Genomic DNA, 22,101 nt, shown 5'->3' on the forward strand with positions numbered 1-22,101 from the left:
TAAGAAAAAAAATGAACAAAAGTTTGGAATTTTCTTTTTTTATTTCTTTGTAGCACAAAATGTTTTCATTGTTAACAAAAACTTTAAACTCCACGATGAAATGATTTCCTTTGTGGATTTTTCGTTTTAGTTTAATAAAATTATAACAATCTGTACTATATCTGCATATTACTAGATATTCAAAAATATTTAGCAGTACTCATAAAATGGTTAAGATTTAAAAAAAATATATAGATCATATACTATTTTTTTACTAAGGTATTATTAATTTCACTAATATGCCAATTCAATTTAAATTCAATTTAGGTTTCAATATAGAATAATTTATTTTGAATATAAAGCTATATTAAACTTTAAATATTTAAATTTAAGGCATACATTATTTAGAAGGTTAATTCAAATTATTTTTAGATAAAGCTCTGATGGATGATAAACTATATAAATTCCATAAAGTATTTTTTATGTATTTGTAATATAATATAATACAATACAATATAACGTGTTACATGAACACGAAACAAATATTGATGCGTATTGAATATGCATTTAATTTAAAATAGTAAATTAAATTTTTATTAGGATCAATTAAACAAAATTTACACAAATTACATTACAACGTTCATCAGTATATAACTAATAGGTACACAAATAAATAAAAATAATATGCTACCTCAAAAATGAGAAAAATTAATAGGCATATATAAATTATATTTTTATAAAATAACGGTGCTGCAACGATCTATATTATACTAGAGAATAATAATAATACGACTCTAAGCTATTATGCCACTAGGTATTATAAATCGCCTTTTTTTGTAAAAAATAGTACCATAGTGCAAGCACTGTCAAACGTATATTAATAGACATAACATGAATAATACCTTAATGCGGTAAGTGTGCAAAAGATATAAAACAGAAGACTCCACAGAAAATATTCTTACGTTTTAAAAATACTGATATTGTTTGTTCCAATTAAATTATGAATACATAGTTAAAATGTTATACAAAGCATGTTAATATTATCATAAAGCGTTTGATATTAATAATGAAGAAAATTCTCATGAATATAATAAAAAAATATAAATTTAAATCATTCTTTTATTCGTAAGAATTCTTAGTAGGAGAAAGGCGGACTTATGTTTTGTAATTTATAATATAGGTTTGTTTAAATTACAAGACGGCGCTTTATGTAGGCAAATCTGCTACATTCGTGTCGACAATAAAAACTATAATCATACTATGGTAACATTATTTTAATTAGGAAAAGATAGATTAATTATAAATTTATAACTAACAATTATACTTAACACATAAGATTAAGTTTTCTCATCATAATAATTCTATGTTATTTAAAAATTTTTGATACTTCATAAAAATTGTACGAATCATCTTAGTATTTCTTAATATTGTATACATATTATTTTCAAGATAATATTATTAGTAGGTAGTTAGTTTTATTTTGAGGTAAATACAATATTAACGTCAAAATCATAATAATTGTGAATACAATTTTATTTTTATTTTCATAAAATACCTAATATACAGTATAATACATAGTTTATGTTAACTAATGTTTAAATTTATATATACATTCAAAACAGTAATTTGATATAAATAAATAGCCATATAAAAACAAAAATATTAGTTGTTCAATGATTTATGATAGGTAGCCGTATTTTGTAAAAATCTCATAACCTACGTAATTATCAATGATATGCTATATCAAAATTATTTATGTATTGAATAACTATTAATATTGTTGTTATATGAATGTAATTTTTGTACCAATGTTGGATGGTAGGTTTATTTGCCCTCTCACGAGGTATTTGAAGGAAGCTTTTGAGAATCAATATAGGTGGCTGTACGGTGGTGAAAATTAACATTATGTAACGGGGTGAGAGAGAAATGATGATGGCGTTATAGTATCCTGTATTGCATACCTTTCGCCAATACACCAGTTACATTTCGCGTGTACCATATTAATGTCCATTTTCGGATGTATCATTTGCATATTCAGCGGGTCCAAAATAAATACTGTACCCGCATGTCTGTTAGGTACAATAACAAACTGGATTAAAAGCGGTACAGGAGTGAGGGGATATTTAATGAATACTCTCATTTGGGTTGTATGTAGATTTCGACGATATTGTTATAATGTAGATAAAATCGTTATTGAAGGGATAATGTTGGAAATGGCTCTCCCGCATGCAGAACACGGCATAGTCGTGGCTTGTAGGTAAATTTCAATCAAACATCAATGTTAAATTGTGTTTATAATTTGTTCGATGACCTACAGCGGGGATGGTACGTGCAAATGTTACCATTCACGTAATTCGTTTAAGTGTTGTTCAATCCATAGTAATATGAAACAATTTTACTATCTAATTAAATATCTATAAATTGTTATTGTATAGTTAGAGCCAATAGGTACGCTGTATGACGAATCAGTATATTGTTTTTAATTTTAAACGTAATATAGTAAATTTTTCTTTTTCATATTGAAATATATCATCCTCTGGATCAGTAAATTTACTTATTCTGAAAGTAAAATGTGATATATTTTTAATTTTGCTTGTAATTAGTTTATTTATGTTCAATCTTGGATTTTTATACATACATAATATATTGAAATGATGTGTGAAATATATCACACTTTAAACTAACATTTAATTTAACAATTATTATTTTAAATTAAACTGAGCAAATAAATTACGATATATTCTGTATATTATATTTTATAGGTACAAGCATAATGTCATGTTTTATTTACATATATTTAAGTAAATTTTTCAAGTTGCTTCATAATAGATAAAAAAAAATTATGTGTGCATAGGAGGAATTAAAATGACAAAAAAATCAAATTACTTTAGAAGTTTAAACGTTATACAGTTATTGGATTTTTGATACATGCAATTAAAAAATCTTATTTGATTTAATTATATTTTGGGTTTTAATATTATTAAAATATATATTTTTTTTAAATAAATTTTTACTAATAAGACCATTTAATTTGCTAGTGATATAATCTTTTTTTTATCAGCTATAAAGTAAAAGGGTATTTCAAACGTTTAGAAGAAGGAAAATTACCTAATTTCTTTGTTTTTTTTATAATTTGTACTAGGTGTATAAAGGTGTATAATATGTATAAAGGTTCAATATCTACGATTATTATAGTCAAATAAAAATATAACATTTTATCGAGATACAAGATAATTCATAACTACAATTTAAATTAAAGACAATGCTTAAAATTAAAAATAAGTTTAGTAAAGAAACAGAAACGGATTGCATATAACTAATTCAGAATAGCTGGAAATCTTAGATAGTGAATATAGTATTAATCATTATTTTAAAAGAATCACTAATCATTGATTTTGATAATACATATGACATGTTAGTTTTATATATCTACGAATATAATATTTACTAAATCTTAATAATAAATTTATATTTGATATCCAAAATACAAACCGATCAAAATTATTTACCGACACTGGCATATTAATAACGAATTCGTGTGCTACAAACCTACGAAATTAAAACGGTTAATTAATATCGATTGTTACGATTAAGAAAGATATGGTAAAGGAGATATTTATTTGCGGTTTTGAAGCGTTTGCGTGACTTTTATCCCGTTGCGCCGTGGTGCGTATAAATAAACAGGCAGAGCGGGTCGTTGTGACCATCGACCACCAACATTGCCGGTCGACGGCAAATATGAAATAACCTCTAACAAGAAGACCCTGCCCATAAATAACCCAGTCGCGCGCCCGAATCGCTTCACTTTATATAAAATAATGTATTATAAATATTACTAAACGTCCACAGACTGAAACTCTACAACTTAAATGTTTATACAATGAACAACAACTATAAAGTGTAAGTCAGTATAACGATGGCTGTTTTTTTTCCATCACAGGATGTTAAAATCAATATTAAAGTAAACAACGCTGATACTGTCTGGTGAATTAAATTGTTTTAATTTAAAATTGTTATGCATGTACCGTAAATTACCAGCTCGTTAAAGACGTCGTTTTTTTTTATAAACGAGTAATAAAATATTGGAAAAGTGTGATGCAATTGTTTGAAAATGTTTTGAATTTTTTAGTTGAATTGTTGTACTGTGATAGTAAACAGTCAGAAAGATTTTGTTTAAGATTGTCGTATCATTAATCTTGATATTATAACTTTTGACCGGTGTGCATTATTTGTTAAACAATTTTTTTAATTTTATCTCCACGCATAACTTTAAAATGTGTCATATTTATATTATCATGTTTCAACATTTTAATAATTTTATGGCAATGTAAATATTTTTTTATAGAAATTCTACATGACAATAAATTCCAACGTAAAATTATTGGGTTTTTATATTTTTGTTGTACTAAGGATTTTATATTTGACATTTAAACTTCTCTTAACAGCTGTTAGGTATTCTGTTAGCTGTTTGGTCACTTTATGCAAGTATAATAAAATGTATATTATTTTATTTTTATTGAAAAAGTTTAACCTACAAACTTTGAATTTTCATAAACTAAAAAATATTTAAAACAACATTGAATTGTTTTTAAAAGCTGTTATAAAGATATAATCTATTGAAGCTTGTAATTCCGAAATAACTTAAATATTTTATTAATTTGTTTCGGTTTTAGATTTATAACGCAAAAAATGTTAATAGTTTTAAAATTATTTAAAACAAAAAAAACTTTTTTTGGCGTCTGACACTTAACACAAATTTTGTTACATATGTTATCAAAAAATAAAGACAGATTATATAGGTATTATACATAAAATGTATACAGTTTGTATACATTTAAATTTAAAAACTAAATAAACTCTGATGGCATATTTTATTTTATAATATTTTAATATCGAAGAATTTTAATATTTTTTGTAATTGAACCATAATATTATAAGGTGAAGTGATGTCGAGACATTTTATTTTGTTCTAACATAATTTCGGAATTATGGCAGTTGTACAATACTACGATAAATACAGTTCCACCTCAAAGCATTGAAAATACAATAATGGGGTTTCTTCATCCACTTATTGTTCATTGTTTGGTAGTTAACGGCAAACAGTTTGAACATTTATACTATTAGATAAAACAATATTGTTTACAAACCATAAAACTTATTTATAATATAAGATATCAAGTTCCTTATTGATTTTATTTTTATTTGATTTAATCAGTACTATATTTTTAAGATATTTGTTGTTGTTTAAAATGTCTATATGACATTAATATAATACATTATCAATTATTATTTATGGTACATTAGATATACTTATTACTTATAGTTATTCATTGTATTTGTATATTAATAAAAACATTATTTAAACAACATGAATATAATCATAATATGATAACTAAAAATCTTAAACCATTTTGTTATTGGAAAATTACTCAGGTTTAAAATTAGAACTAATTAAGCAAATATTTAATTTGTTAATTATGAAATATACTAACTTAATAAAAATGTATATTTTTAATAATTTTTTTGATAAATTATGGCAATAATAAGATGAATATTATTTTTATTGTTAATATACTTGTAATAAAAAAAACGAAATTTTACATTTCAATTTTAGATTCTGAGCGAAGTAAAAAATGAATTATTGTTCAATGATGTGTGGTTTTTATGTCTGAAATTCAAAAGCTTTTTTTTAGTAGAAAAATGCTCTGATCATTGAATTTGAGGAAGCGTTTTTTATAGCAAATTGAATCTAGCAAGTATTTTTAGATAATAATTGAAAATCCCATTAATTAATACTTTTTACCTTGGTAACCAAAAAGTTGGCCGTCTTCACTCAGAATTAACTTCATTCATTGAATAGTTCATAGTTAATACAAATTTAACATAATATTCGATATATAGTGTTTACTCAATGACTACGTATGTTTGTTACCTACCATTAACTGTACAGCGGAGAGTGGTTACCTAATTGACGTTTATTTGAACGTTTAAAATTATAAATAAATATAAACCATATCATAAATATGATCATGTAATAATTTCTATTTTAACTTCTGGTAGTATTAAAAATGATTAATTAATATTAAATTAAAATAGTGTTAGAAAATGAGCCGATATCGAAATTCATAGAATATTCTTTATACAATTTACAGAGTATAAATGTATTATTGTTTCTATCATTATTATTGTTCTTTATGTCATATTAGTATTTATAATCAATGCATTACACATGAATGTATCAACAACCATATCTTAATGTACAAGTATAATTTTAATTATACAGTCTTAAATTTGTTCTACTTATTTTTCATACTTAATGTAATACTTGCCAATAATACTAATATGTTATAATAATGTAATTAATGTAGTTTTAATAACAATGTTGACAATACGAAATGAAGAATACTAAAAATTAAAAATGTAACACGAAGTTTCTCATCGTTTACTTATTCATTTATACAAACTATACGTCTTCAAATTTTTATATTTTAAGCTAAATATTGTTTATCTTTTATAATTTATCTTTTGACATAATCATTTTCAATAAATATCTACTATGGTGCTAAAAATGATGATAGATGTTTTATTATTTTGGCTTATGAGATACCTCTGAAATAGCATCAAAACACGTTGTATTCGCTGTATTAAGTGATTCATTTAATATTATTTTTTGGCCACGTTTCATTAAATTACCATAATAACCGGACTTGGCTTCTTTACTTATTTTTTTTTTCAACAAAAATTATTTAATAAAGAAAATTTCACATTTTTACAGATACGCAGAAGGTACATTTTATTAAAGTTTTATGATGGATTTTTATTCCTTTACTCAATGAACTTTTTTTTTTTGCATTTCGTTATATTTTTTTAAAAAAATAAGAAGAAACGTGTTGTATATATATTATCTATTACAAGCTGTTAGAGAGTTTGTTTTTTGTTTTTTGTTTTTTTTTTTATTAAATTTGTGGTATAGATTAAAAATTGAAGGGGTCTACAAGGTGTTTTGTTTTTATCCGAAATAATTATTGTAGATATTTGTAAGCACTTAAAGTAGATTTTAAAATACTATTTTCTATTAGGTATTGATATTTTTAGAAATATATATGTGGATTAAAATAACTAAATTTTTGAGAATTAATTCATGATTAAAATGTATAATTATTATATAATTTATGATTTAATATATGAACTAATAGGTGTCGGCACCGATGCGGTCGGGACATTTGCGGTCGGCACCTTTTTTGTGCCGTTTGCGGTCAGATTATTTCTATCCACCTGATTATCTAATCTAAGGTATATATATATTATATTATGTACTAAATAATTATATATTAAATTGATTCTATATTTATTGTAAAAATATGTTTAAAATCTCGACTCTAGCTCAGTATGAAGTTGACAAAAATTTGACAAAATGTTTGAATATCATTGCTAATATTCAAAAATTAGAATAAGTAATATAATATTATAATTTATAATATAATATTAATAAATATAAATGATTATATAATAATGCATATTATAAAACAAAAATGTATGTTATGTTTCGTCCGATAGATGGTTGTTTATCTACTATTGTGGTTTAGGTTATAAGGAAAAAGGTCGAATGTCAGAAGTTTGTTTTGAACTTTGTTCAAGTTATATCAATCCAGTGGATAATTTCAATATTTGTTTATTTTTTTTTTTTACTGGGCAAAAGAAAGTTTATGTAACAATAAAACTTTTCTGACCATTTGATTGTATTTAAAGAAAATTGAATGACAACTTTCCTAGATTTTATGCTAAGAATGAAGCTGGAAAAACAATATTTGAATAGTACATGGAATTTTTGAACAAGTTATATAAATTAGATAAGAAATGAAATCCAAAATTCCGGTTTCATATTACGTCAGTGGATCGTTGGAATTAAAGGAGGGTATCATAGAGCGTTGGGAAGGTTGGTTGCCGGAAGGGAAATTCCGATTACAGTTCTTCGTTGATAGAATATTACCTGCTCATGTTATTTCCACATCACTACACCAGGTAGCTCAGAACCTTTTATAAAAATATAAATTGTCTGAATTAAAGTCTTCGAAGTTTTGTTTAAAGTATAGATGAGTATTCGTGTCTTATAAAATCAAACAAAAGGTATTGCGTGGATCTGCTGGAGCGAATTAGAAAAAAAAAATTCAAAGAAGAAAAAACGAAATGAATAATATCCTCATAAATTCAGTAATAATATATTTCTTGGTACTTTCAGTTCGTTCATTGCATTTATTTAATCTATACAAAATAAGAGACAGGAGTAAAAATTCTATATGTTTAGGCCTATTTGTAAAGGTATCAGAGGTTATCAATTAAATTATAAATGTTAAAGCAGATAATATGCACATATTTTTTGTAGAACACTAATTTTTTATTGGGTTTTGTTATGTTAAAAAAATAATTTACAACAGAGCAGTGACAATTGGCTAAATTGAATTTTTTTAGATGCAATATTTATTTATTATTTATATAAGCATAACTTGTGTTGTTACGATGATATTAATATTATTTGCATTAACCCAAGTTATGTTACTAAAAATAATACAAAAGAAACGTAATAGTCTGGTAGATCGTAATAGATGTTCAATGATATATTGTGTTATAATTATTTTATAAAAAATAAGGTAGATAATTTAAAAAAGAAAGGCACGATATAACGAAAAATAAATTGGTTATCATAAAATCAACTTAAATTTAACTTTTTTTATTATTTTATATGATTCCTATACGAAATTATTGATTATTTAATTATTTTAGCAAATGGTTTTAATTTTGACGGAAAGTTTTAGAAATGTAAAACAATAATGTCTCATGAAGTTTACTTCTAAGATTTTTATATTTAAAAATGTTTTTTTTTTGTTTAAATACTTATGTTCTGAAGTGTTTGTTACTAATTAAAAACGAAAGTGTTTTTCAAGTTGTATTCATACAAATAGTATTCATTGTTCCGGGATTTGGTATTGTACACATTGTTAAACACAGTAAATACTATTTCAATATCAGTTTTATGAATATACATAATATTTAATACAAACAATAGTTAGGTTATGGTTTGCCTATAGTATACACTATGCAATTAAATGCTTAATCTATTAACCATTATGTGTGTTTAATAATTAAGATATAAAAAATAGCTAACATTTTATTTTTAGCCGGGTAAGTACCTGCTAATATATTAACATTTATAAACAATTATTCATAGGTTTTAAAAATTATTGTAAGGTAAAACTAATTCTTATTCAAGACTTAATATACTTATAGGTATTTTATCATACATTCGTTCATATGTTTTTTGAATTGAATTTTGTAAAAAAATAGTGTATATTATGGATTACGATTGTAGATAAAACAATGAATAAAGTATAATATTTAAAATACACAAAAAGAAACAATTAAGTAAAACTCATAACTAATATATTGTGATTTCTTTCTGAAAAAAAATCGTCGATTTATAATACCCGAATTCACTTTCTTATCGTTAAGTTTAAAGCCAATTTATCAGGTTCAATCCGATTATGAGCGTCTTAAGAGCCTTTATACTAAGTACGACTATAAATTGTATTTGGCGTAACGAAAGTTATTGTCAACATGTTGACAAACGGGAAATCACTTAGTTCGTTAAATAACTTAGTGTTCGCAAAAATACGTTAGACATATCTAGTAAACTAATAAATTGATATTGTGTTTTTATCGTTACTAGTTGAGAGCTTTACAGAGAAAATATATCGAGGCAACTGAAGACAATATTGGTAAAGAAGTAGCGATATGATACATTCAATTTTCAATTTTCAACTGTTTTTTATTTATCTGCAAATGATAGTAGTTACAAAACTACAAAAGCTATGTTAAATATTATTGGTACTATAAATACATTATATATATATAATATATTGTATATTATCGAAGATTCAATACGAACAATTCTGTAAATATTATTAAGACAATACGAAACATTAGGTACTATTGTATAACAGTACATAATATAATACCACAGTGGGAAAAAATCACCATCGCAGTAAGTTTCGAACGATCTATCTGTAATATATCAGTAAAATTATGACATTGTATTGCGAACGTTTTGGCGGTATAATGTTTTTGCCGTCAGACACAATCTGTAGTATATAGGTACCGTCGTTACCTAACCTTGTCGTGTACTAGACAACACCGAAAAACACACGCGCGCGTCGGCCATGTATACGCGAACTACAGCTGTTGATCGCGGTGACGACAGCGACGACAATAACGCGTCGGTAGCGTCCCATTACCGTGTCGGTCGTAAATACGTAAATCGAATGTTTTGCCTTTGGCAGTTGACAAATTCGATCCCGGGGACCCACGACCGCCCCTAACATCACGACCCCCCCTCCCCCAACTTGTCACCTCCGCTGGTAATGTATACATACATAATAATGCTTTCAGTGCTCCATTATCGTTAACAATCGCGGGAAAACGTCGCCGGGACACGCATTAAACGTATTAAAATGTGCACGCCAGCAGACGACAACCTTTATTGTTATTAAAATGTAAACGCGGAGATATGGTTGGATGACGGTCGACGGTGAGGCGTCGGGATCGAGAGGTGGGGGGGGGGGGGATAAAAATTGTTCGGTTTTATAAGTGCTGCGGAGGTATAAAACAAACGGTATATGGACGTGAATTACGATGAAAAACCGTTACCGTCGTGTTCTCTATAACAACGACGGCGACGAACACTGCGCGCGCGACCTTCGCCCGCCAATGCTGCAGTATTATACTATACAAAATACTCTTGTTATTATACAATCTAGGAGATTGGCTCGTGGCGGATTTATGGTGACGAGGACCGGTAGGAGGGGGGCTGTTATGGGGCGGCGTTTCAAGGATATCCCGGATGGGCTCTGTGTGTTTGTACTGTTTGAAAAACAAGAGATTAAATGGATAGGCGTAGATTTGATTTGACGGTCCCGTAGTCGTCGTAGACGAGAGAGAGGGAGCGCGGAAGGGTGGTAAACAAGTGCGCGCTAACGACATACAACGAAAAATAATATGGTGAGTTGGTTTGACGCGAGAGAGAGGGAAAGAAGAAACAAAGTGTCTATATTGAGTTGCGGTATTGGCGTTTTAAAAAATAATAATATTCGCTGACACTATAGTTATTTGGTTACACTATTTTTATTTCATTCGGTGAGAGGAGGTCCCCCACCCCGAGCCAATGTTATAGTTCTTATGTTGTTTAGAAAACAATAGAAAAAACACCTCATATTGTATTTTTTTTTCAAATATAATATATACATATCATATCAAACTAAAAACATTTTATGAAATCCTATGATTGCAATACATAAAATATATTACATTAAATAATTTTTTTCATAATTTTAATTTAAATTTATTTACATAAATAGTTAAATAGCTAGGTAATATCAATTTACAACTATATAGAAAATACTTTTATGATTCTTTAGTATTTTTGTGAAATCTTATTAATGTTGTTTTGGTTTAACGCCAATAAATTTATATACCAGAGTGTGACATATTATAGATTCGTGGAATGCGGTATGTTTTACAATAAAACAATATTTATAATTTTATCCCAAGCGTCGTTGCACGTCGCTGAATTTCACAATAATTACCTTCGCCTATTATCTATTTGAAATTCGTGATCCGAGAGTGGAACTGCATCTGGGTTATCTCACATTAACTCTGTTTTATTAGGTTTACACATTCGATCGGTTAATGAAGACTTAGTTTCCTTTATCAGTTTATGTTGCTCATTTGAAATATTCTACTCTGCAGTAATTGAATATACGTTTATAAGTCTAGTTGAAATAACCGTAATATCCTCTGTCATTATCAAGTACATGCCAGTCATTCTATATTTCATAAAAATATGTCATTGTTATGCGCAAGTACCTATGCTTAACCGAATTTTCTTCTCGGGAACATCATAGCAGTATTCAATCTCGATAAAAGCGAGAAACCTATAATTTACTTATCTTCATATAATAATTGGTAGTGGACGATACTTATTGATAATACATTAATTAAAATGCAACGACGCCTGTATCAATACAATTAACTAGTAGATAAGTTAATTTGCGTAAATATTTTATTCGAAGACAACAATGTATTTTTTAACTGTTAATGATATGAAATATTTAGTGAATAAAACAAATACCTAACGTTTATGTTATTCATAATATTACGTGGCCAAATGAGCGTTTTATTTTCATAATTTTCATTTTAATATACTTTGAGAACATTATTTGTTATGAATATAGTCCATATAAATAAATAAATTCTTATGCCATTAAAATACAATTACGTGACCTGTAAATTTTATGTTCTATGACATTAAATTAAACAAAATACTTAGAATACGACATAGGTATATCATTGATTGAGCAATATAATATTGTTTTGAGAAGTACCCGTAAGTACTTTTTGTGATATTCGAGTTTATAATTAAATCAAGGTTAGAGTTTGAATATCAATTGATGTTATAACTAAATATAACTGATAATACTCATGGTTATTTAATTAATTTAAGTGATTTATTAATATTGAAATAGTATTTTTAGAATTAGAAATGTTACATAATATATTGTTATATAAATCAGCCGCATTTAAATGTTAAAAATTATCAGTTGATAGTTAATAGTTTAATTTTAAGTATAACCAATAATATTATGTAATTATTGTGGCTTGCTAATTAAAATATAAAGGATGAGGAAACTTAAGAACTTAAGGTCGTTTAAGATTATACATGTTAATATGTTAGAGCATTATATAAAATATAAAGTCTTAATTATAAATTAATAATAATTTTGGAAAATAAAAAATCTAATTATTCAAATATTTTTGAAACGGTTTTCAAGTCGTTTAAAATGTATAAATATAATAAAATCAAAAATTATTTTTAAATTTAATTATTTGTTACCTACTCGTTCACATAGTTTTTATGATGTTAAGTTATGTATTCGTGTCTGTTAGTGATTTTTTAGATAAACTACAAAATATAATTAGTTGAATGAAAAAAAGCTTAGAAAAATGTATTAAAATTTGAGTTCCCGATGATAGAATGATTTATGTATTATTTAGTACAACTAGTAGAGGTATATATGTTAAAATTTTTAATTAGAAACATAATCTATGAAGTAATTAAGACATTCGATTAAGACTTGCTATTATTTTAATCTATTGTAAAATGGTTGTTCATCTTCAACTTTTGAGTTAGCTGAATCATAGACGTCTCACATTTAAAAGACACGAAACTAATTTAGGGTTCAATAGGGTTAAATTATTATATGGCATTATAAAATGGAAATTTGATTTTTTGAACATCGTTAATAAAAAGTGACTTAGGGGCGTCGAAGCAGATGTCGACCTACTGGCTCCAAATGTCTTTACTCGACACTATTCTATATTAATTTTAGTTTTACGCTTAAAATGTTCTTAGTAATAAATTATATATAATAATGTACTATACTTATTTTGCGTCAGGGTCAATTTCCTAATATTCTTAAGAGTATTGTTACAATATTTAATATTTTTTTTGATACCGGTAGTGATTTTTTTTAGATGTATATTTATTATACAATTTGTATACATACATCAACAGTTAATGGTTAAAAGTATACTTTGTATTCATCAGATTATTGAAATAATATGAGTTGAAGTTGAAACCGGTCTAAAAATTAATTAATCGAAGAAAATAAAGATTATATAGGAAAAAAAAACTTAATTCCAATTCAAAATTTAGAAATATAGATGTATAGACTTTTCTAGAACAAAAAAGTAATTAATGTAAATATTATAATATTGAATAATATGAATATATTCATAGTAATATGATTATATAATATCCATTACTATAGTAATAGATAATAATGAATCATTGTTTATTATTTTTAATAATTGTTAAATCAGCAGAATAAAACTAAATTAAAGTATAGGTATAGGTTAAGTTTAATTTGTATTATCTACTATCATTATTATTTTATTTTATTAGTCTATTAAAAGATTTACACAAATTACATAAAACAATATTATATATAAATTAAAAATTCATGCGCAACTAACAGAGTATTCTTGTAGGTAAAAGTGTATATAATCGTATATTTTAGATTTTATTTTTAGTGAGTTAAAGTTTTCTTTAAATTCATTATAGTTTATTACCAAATTTTAAGTGTACAAAAGTATTTTATGACGAATAAAAATTGGAATATTGTATTATTTTTATACAACTATTGGCTTCCATGTACCTTCTATTTATGCATCATTTGAGCAAAATTATATTCTTTGTATTTTTTTTTCAATAACATATTTATTTACTTATTAAACTTAATTTTTTTTCTATAGTAAATGTATATTTTGACAGAAACGTAAAAATGATGATATGATCCCATCATTCGATGCATTACGTAATGAATATTATCACAATAAATACTTTCCTATATTTCGATATATTTTAATTACCGTTGACAATAATATATATTATAAAAAATGTTATGCGTGTAGATATTATAATGTATTATATAATGCAATGTATCACGAAGAAATATTATTTTTAAAACTAATACCAAATCTAACACCCACACACACACACTCACTGACGTAAATCAATACGTTTAAAGTATCCTTCACCGTCAACCACCTTATCCACAGTGAATCGTAAACGTTGTCGATATGATTATATTATTATTGTTGTTTTATTTTTTTATTTATTTTTTTATTGTATTTTATTCATTCAATTGCCAATCACTCGTTTTTAGTCGAATCGATGGTGGTGGCGGCGTGACCCCGTCATCTCGTTTTACGTTATCTCTCTCTACGTTTCACCTATTTCATCTCTCTCTCTCTCTCTCTCTCTCACACACATACATACACATACACTGGTGGATCGTATAATTTTTTTTGATACTTTCTGCCTGTCCGCTACCGAATTTCCTCCACCACGAGGTTAAATGGGCCGTATAACCGGAACCCGAAGGTTGATATTTGTTCGCCGATCACGTAAGCTGCGTAAAATAAATAATGCGATTGGCCCACGTCCAACCGGCACCAACGGCCGGATGGACCCTAATCACATATATAGTCCATAGTGCAAAGCTCTGATAGCGGCGTCTGTCTCGTGTGATATAGTCGGACGACCTAGCGGATGTGATAGAATGGAAAAAAAATAACAATATAAAAATTATTCGTTTTATACCTATACACGAATATATTATATAATAAAATATTATATTCCATGTTTGTGATTTCTTATAAACGGTAGAAAGCATAATTGAAAAAAAAAATACATATCAAATATTATATACTCGTGGCTTTTTTATTGTATATGTCTATCTGTCTCATTAAAAATAGTGGTAATAATAACCATAACAACAACAACAACAACAATAATATTAATAATAATCATATTAAAACAGCATACACACTTTGGTTTTAAGTTTTAACTATAATTGGAGACTAGGCCACCTTCCCCGTGGTCCATTAAACCTGCCGTCGCTACCACTGTTGTTTTTGTTCTCTCTCCCACTACACTGATTTCGCACCGAGTGTTGCAGGAAAATGCGTTTTGAACACCTTGCATAAATGAAAACACGAGGTAATGCCACCACTTTCCGCGGTGTAGGTTTGCTGCACAATCGTGTTTCGTTGGCAAACATTTTTAAACCCATTCATATTTGCTTACTGAAACATAAAAAAAAAACTAATGAGTGACTCCAAAAGAAATTTGTATTATTTTTTTTCCTGTATCTAGTCTAAAACTGTTTAAAAAATACCCTTTTCGTCTGTCTGCGATATATTATATAGTTGTGCCTAACGATTGGCTGCCACATAATCACACCAGCTGCACATATAGTACACATAAGGTACATTGCACGCGTGTTGCAAAATTTTATAGTAAATTATAAGTTATGACTAATACTATTACCGTGTACGGAAAAATATACACTAATATTATCTTACATAAATCGTCCATTTAACTAAGCTGCAGTATGTAATTTTAATAATGCAGATTGTTATTTGAAAATGTTATATGCAAATAATTAATTTAAATGGATTTAATTCCATATAGAACAGGTTTGAACCAATAAATATATATGTATTAGTTATTACGTTGAGTGTAATACTTTAGTATGTTCGAATAAACAAACCATAAATTACTTTTTACTTTTATAATGTTGTGATAAAATAGAAATAAATAAGGAGAATGTTTAAAATTCGAATTTAAGTCAAAACAATTTTGCTTATTTATAGATTATATTTTTTCTCTTTTTTTTTGTTTTTGTATATTTATAAAATATTTATTATTATTCAATAACTTTAATAATTCTTACTAGATATTATTTTACTGATGTTACTCAATGGCAACGTTATTTGTAGCTCGTCAGATTTTATACTACTTTTTCTCACTATTATTTAATATCAGTATATTATAAAATTAATACTTAATGTAATTGTGATAAATAATAATAATAATAAAGATATTTTACAGTACATTAAGAGTACCATTAAAAAATTGATATTTGAAAAAAATCTCCCGCTTTTTATTAACATTACAGTGACACGCGTGTACCATATTGTCTATATGTTGCGCCGTTATACACAATATTGGTGTTAAAAAAAGTTATCCAGTCAATGTTTTCAAAGACGAGTTTGCCCTGCAGCGTGCTGAAACTACCAAAATTTTCACTTAGGTAAATCCTTTCGTACTTATATCATCCCCGGATTAGTATTTCTCGGTATTTTTATGTCCCTTATTCTCAGCTAGCTTAAATGTATTATTATTATTCAAGATTGTACTCATATTAATGATACATTATATAAATGTATTTTATGAATTTAAAGTGAGGGAAATGCAAGTAGAAAGTATATTTTTTTCGGACAAAAACTGTGTAAAAAAATCACGAATAATTCAACAGCTACCGACAATGTCATATTTTCATACCCCCTGTCGCCCTGTAAAATTCTGATTTTATACCCCTTACTCCTTTGTCATTTTTTTTTTTTGAACAGTATTGTTGTACGTTTTTCTTTATCAATGGTAATACATGCAAATAAAAAATAATTCAAAGCTATACAAGTATATACTAGACACTAGGCGCTTAATATAATATGTAAATATTATTGTAAATAAAAATATATTATATTCGTATATTTTAATAATAATGTGATTTGTCAACTCTGTTTATTGCATGGATTCGTAACAGGTTTTAAATCGGATCAACCAGAAAACCAAAAACACTAGTAATGTGTAAACACTGGTTCTACTTGTAAGTCAAAACTAGAAAAATAATGTAAAACCAGTTTATATTTATTCAATAAAAATAAAAACTAAATACCAACTCAATAAAATATCGATTGAAAAATATATACTTAAAAAAACTAATATATTACTAAAAATGTTATGTTAATTAATCTTCTAATTATTCAAATCATTTTAATATAAATACACATTCAACTTATTTACGTATTATATGCGTTATTTTATATTTGTGTGTATATTATATGAATTTGTGTAGCAGTGTTTATTGCAAAACAAATAACAAATTTAAATTTCTTAGCTGTGCATAGGCTATAGAACAAAAGTTTTCGTTCACCTTTTGAATATTTGTGTCTAAATTTTAAATAAATAAACTCTTGTTGTAGAATATAAAAACAGACAATAAAACTAAAACGAAACCTTTTTTATTGGTATTATTCAAACTGTTTGATTATATTGGTTGAGGGTAAATAACATAATGCATATTAAAATAGTTGTGCTAAAATTATTCTGGCACCTTACCAATATCATAAAATGTAAACTTATCGGCTAAGATATTTTATTATTAAATAAACAGTAAAGGAAATACGTAATAAAAAACTGTTTAATATCTATATAAAATGTACATATAATACCATCGACAATATTATGAGACACTCGTACAGTATATTTTGTTTACGCATTAGAAAAATATTAATATTAGTACGTTATTTTAACCTATATTTTGTTTGTTATTACATAAATGTCGGCTATAATAGGTTTAATGTTTGTCCTAGTTTATAAGACACGCGTAATATGTACAATATTTTAGATATTGTATTTCTTAAGGTATTTTAATTAAGGACAACAATTTAAATTTTACACAAATAAAATGATGTTGACCGAAATATCCAAACAATTCAATTTTTCGAGTAAAAAATTAATGGAATATTCTGTTGGAATAATATTTTAAAGTATATATGTAGTGTAATTTTATAACCCTTTATGGATCACGAACGTGAAGAGTCGTCATTTCAAAATTTAGTAAAATGTACTATCTTAAGAAAGTATAAAGCGTAAATTGATTGTGGAGAAGTGGATGCTTGATCAAAATTATTTAAAAAATCTAATCTATACACTTAAAGTAAAGCAAGTTTTCACAAATAATTTATTTTTGAATCAAGAAAGAAATTTTCTCAATAGTATATTATGATCTAGTTTAAAGATAGTGTTAAATTCATATTATCAGTAATCGTTTGATTTAATGAAACATTGCATGTACTCGTATGGTTTCGAATAAATTTGAATCCATTCGCACTAATCACATTCTCACAGTTTCAACACAATAATATATACATATGTCCTACCAATTATTTGCTATGTTCACGTCATCTTGAAAAATGGTTCCACTTTTTTTCTAAAACGATTTTCAACGACCATTGCGTTATTTTGACGATAATAATAATAGTATGTGCGTTTAAGGTGAATTTTCTGCTGGCAATGATTAACGGGTTGTTTCCAGGCAGCAAATTGGAATCCCCGAGAGACATGACAAATGGCCAAAGCAATATTTGCCCAGTGTTCACTTCTCCCCATCCCTAATATCCTTTTTAACCCTGTCCTTGCGAAAAACAACCTTCCCTGTCAGTGGACCGCTGTTCCATATCTAATGTTTAGTCGCTCGTCTGAGCACAGTTTAGCGGCCTCAGCGCTTAGTACACGTTTTTCGATGTTCTTTAGTTACCGTTAGTTTTCTAGCCTATTCCGAGGTTCAGACATGAGAAATTTTGAAAAGTTTGATAAATAGTTTCCTTATCATATTGTACCATTAATTTAAGAAGTACTTATTCATTGAAAACATATTTGGCCTAAAAATAAACCAAACGGCTAATAAATATTTCAATATCTACAATAATTGATTATTATTTATTGTATTTTATAAGTAGGTATTTTTAATTTTTATTATGAATCTTTATTAATATTTCGTCGAAATATGTATAAAATAATTTGGATTTTGAGATTAGATTAATACGTTAACTAAACTCGTAACGTATAAGGTATATTAACAAAAAACAAATAAATATGTATAAATATTATTACTTAAAAAATATATAATTATTTAGTGAGTGCTATAAAATAATATTGTTTGCCATATTTTATTAGTGCAAAATATTTTCTACAGAAATTTCTACGAATATCGATGATTTGAATTATTTATAAAAATTAATTAAAAATTAATGTATAATATTTTGTATTTTTATGTATCTAAATTCAAGTTGTGGTTTTATTTATTTGGAAAGCGTACGAAGTATAATAATATGCTTATATAGTAGTGTAATAAACTAACGCTGAATTTTGTTCTTAGAAATTTTTAATACCTGTAATAGATTTCATGTAATAGAAGAATTTAATGGACTTTACAACATTTCTTTGAACCATAAGTTTTTAGGCCGGAAGATCAAAAGTCGCCACCGGGAAAATTATTTGTGAAAAGAAATCTTCGGAAATACGCCATTTTCTCTGTTCCCGGACAGAGGCTGATTTATGAGCAGGTCCCTAGTGGGAATTCCACATATAAGGGTATGGCCCCCAAAGTCCAATTTTTAACGCTAAAACGACCGAAAAACATGGTAAACTTGACAAGAATACCTTTGGTTGTGATTTTTATTATTATTTAACTTCAATACATATTTTTTTCTTAGATTTGAATAAAACGGTAAAATATTTCACAACAAGGTCATGTAAATATTCTTAATAGTATTTATTTTTCCTGAATAAATTATGATTTTTTAATTTAATTTAAATTTATATTTTTTAATGTCTTGCAAGTATTTGTATGTAAATACGTCCACATTTCAAATATAATATAATATAATATACTTCAAAATTGTGTTGACATCAAAATCTAAATATTGTATGAAAACATTTTTTTCTTTTAAATTTTAACGAGAAAAATAATAAACAAGTAAATAATATATTTTACTTTTCTACTGATTTGGTGCATTTTTAATGGTTTTAAAAGGACTAATGGGAAATGACACAATTCTATAAATTGTCTTCTATGGTTAAATATATAATAGACATTTAAAAATCAAGTATTTGCCACGTAATAATGTTATGTTTTGAAAGTGTCACACATGCGTATATTATATCAAATTCATCGCTGTTATTAACACACTGCAATGTGGCTGCGGGTGAATGCGATCGTTTCAATATCATTACGAACAGCTGGTGACTATAATACGTATTCTAGACACAGTTGGTCCATGGTCTTTTTGGTGCATTTACTTTGACTACGTCTTGCCCTGATCGGCGTTGACGCGCTACAATAATAATCATATATATGTTCATGGGCTTGTGTACGTGACCGGAGAAGTTTTGGTTTGTGACTGTAGACCATTTTCGAGTTGAGATATTTTAATAAATATCATAACGAGGTTTTTGAATCCAAAAAATATAATATTTTTTCAACTGCTATTATTCGTGACACCTCAATTATTATTCATTATACGTGCGCGAATGGATCAAGAAGAAAAGTGACAGTGTAAAATCATTGATTGAAATTAATTTTTATTCGACTTATATTGATATGTTATGTAGAGTTGCGCACTAATAATAAACTTAATTCAGCTAGAACATAATATTACTTGTCTCTTAGAATTATATAAAAAAAAATAATGTTTGTGACAAATTTATTTTATAAAATAACCATTCCAAAAAATATTTCATACTCTGATATATTTTCTTCTGTTGGGATAAGAAATAAATAGGTAACTAACCGGCCACGATAGTCTCGTAACAACCAACATATCATTTTAAAACCTAGTAATTTTATGTCACTATTTCGATAAGAATCTTTAAAATAAGGTATTCTGAGACATTTTTGTATCCCTTTATGGTATACAGTAAGACATTATTCTTTTTAATTGACGCACAAAAATACATTACCTTTATTCAGCCAAATATTTTTTTTGTGCGTATGTGTAATGTTTACATGTACCATTTTTTTAATTTATTTAAAAATTTTAATATAAATTATTATATCAATATGAAAAAATATTATTTATGACAAATACTTGGTGAATATGTAACGTTACTATTGAAATGAAAATTTAAAACCGAGTGAATCATGAGGCAATTAATAAAGAATAGAAAATCGATTTAGAAGTTTGTACAAGAGAAGTAATTTTATTTTAATTGAGTCAGTTGAAGGATCGAGCTGAACAATTAATAAACAAAGAATGGAAGTCGCAAAACAAGACACATGTGTATTTAGTACCTATTTACATAAAGTTGTTAGTTAAGACATTTAAGCCAAATATGTACACCATATAAAAGAATATTTAAAGTTTTAAACAAGTATTTACTTGTCAAGTTCATATTTATCTAAGAATAAATTATTAAAATGCACTTTATGTATGTAAAATCTCAACGCCTAAAATATTGACAAGAGTGATCTATAAGTAATATTTATTCATGGATATTATTATACATCTACTTAGTGTAATAGACCCAAGATCCACCTTTAGGTAACAGTTAATGCGATTCTGTTCGCTCTAATGGAAAAGTTACTGAGCCGATATACATACATCTAAATAAATGGTTTGGAAGTAGTTTGGAAATAGTGCAGTCCTTTCAAACTAAAATTCTTACATCTATCATTATTTGATCGTTAGATGTATAAAAAAGATTCTAGATAATATTTTATTTAGAAAATGTTTCTTGTTTATAGGTACATAGTAAATTTAATTGTTAGGTTTTCTATCAACATATTAAGCTATTTTTCTCGCTCTATGTTGTATTATTTTAACTTGAATTTTAAAGTACCTTCATCAAAAAAAAAAAAAAAAAAAAATGAATAAAATTAA

General features: G+C 26.4%; 2 protein-coding genes and 1 long non-coding RNA gene across 4 annotated transcripts in view; 1 reads left to right on the top strand and 2 right to left on the bottom strand.

Annotated features, from left to right (window-relative positions):
• Positions 1 to 22,101, bottom strand: part of LOC132929428 (nucleolar complex protein 3 homolog) — a 181,398-nt gene that overhangs the window by 87,999 nt on the left and 71,298 nt on the right. The gene's annotated exons all lie outside the window — the stretch shown is intronic.
• The window catches only part of LOC132929426 (hemicentin-1-like), a 316,445-nt gene that overhangs the window by 36,176 nt on the left and 258,168 nt on the right, over positions 1 to 22,101 (top strand). The window lies entirely within an intron of this gene.
• LOC132930253 (uncharacterized) lies at positions 15,293 to 15,951 on the bottom strand. Its single transcript, XR_009662202.1, has 2 exons — positions 15,771 to 15,951; positions 15,293 to 15,678 (listed from the first exon to the last, which is right to left on the bottom strand). It is a non-coding gene; the product is annotated as an uncharacterized LOC132930253 (long non-coding RNA).

This window comes from Rhopalosiphum padi, chromosome 4 (assembly GCF_020882245.1).
Source record: "Rhopalosiphum padi isolate XX-2018 chromosome 4, ASM2088224v1, whole genome shotgun sequence".
Lineage (NCBI taxonomy): Eukaryota > Metazoa > Arthropoda > Insecta > Hemiptera > Aphididae > Rhopalosiphum > Rhopalosiphum padi.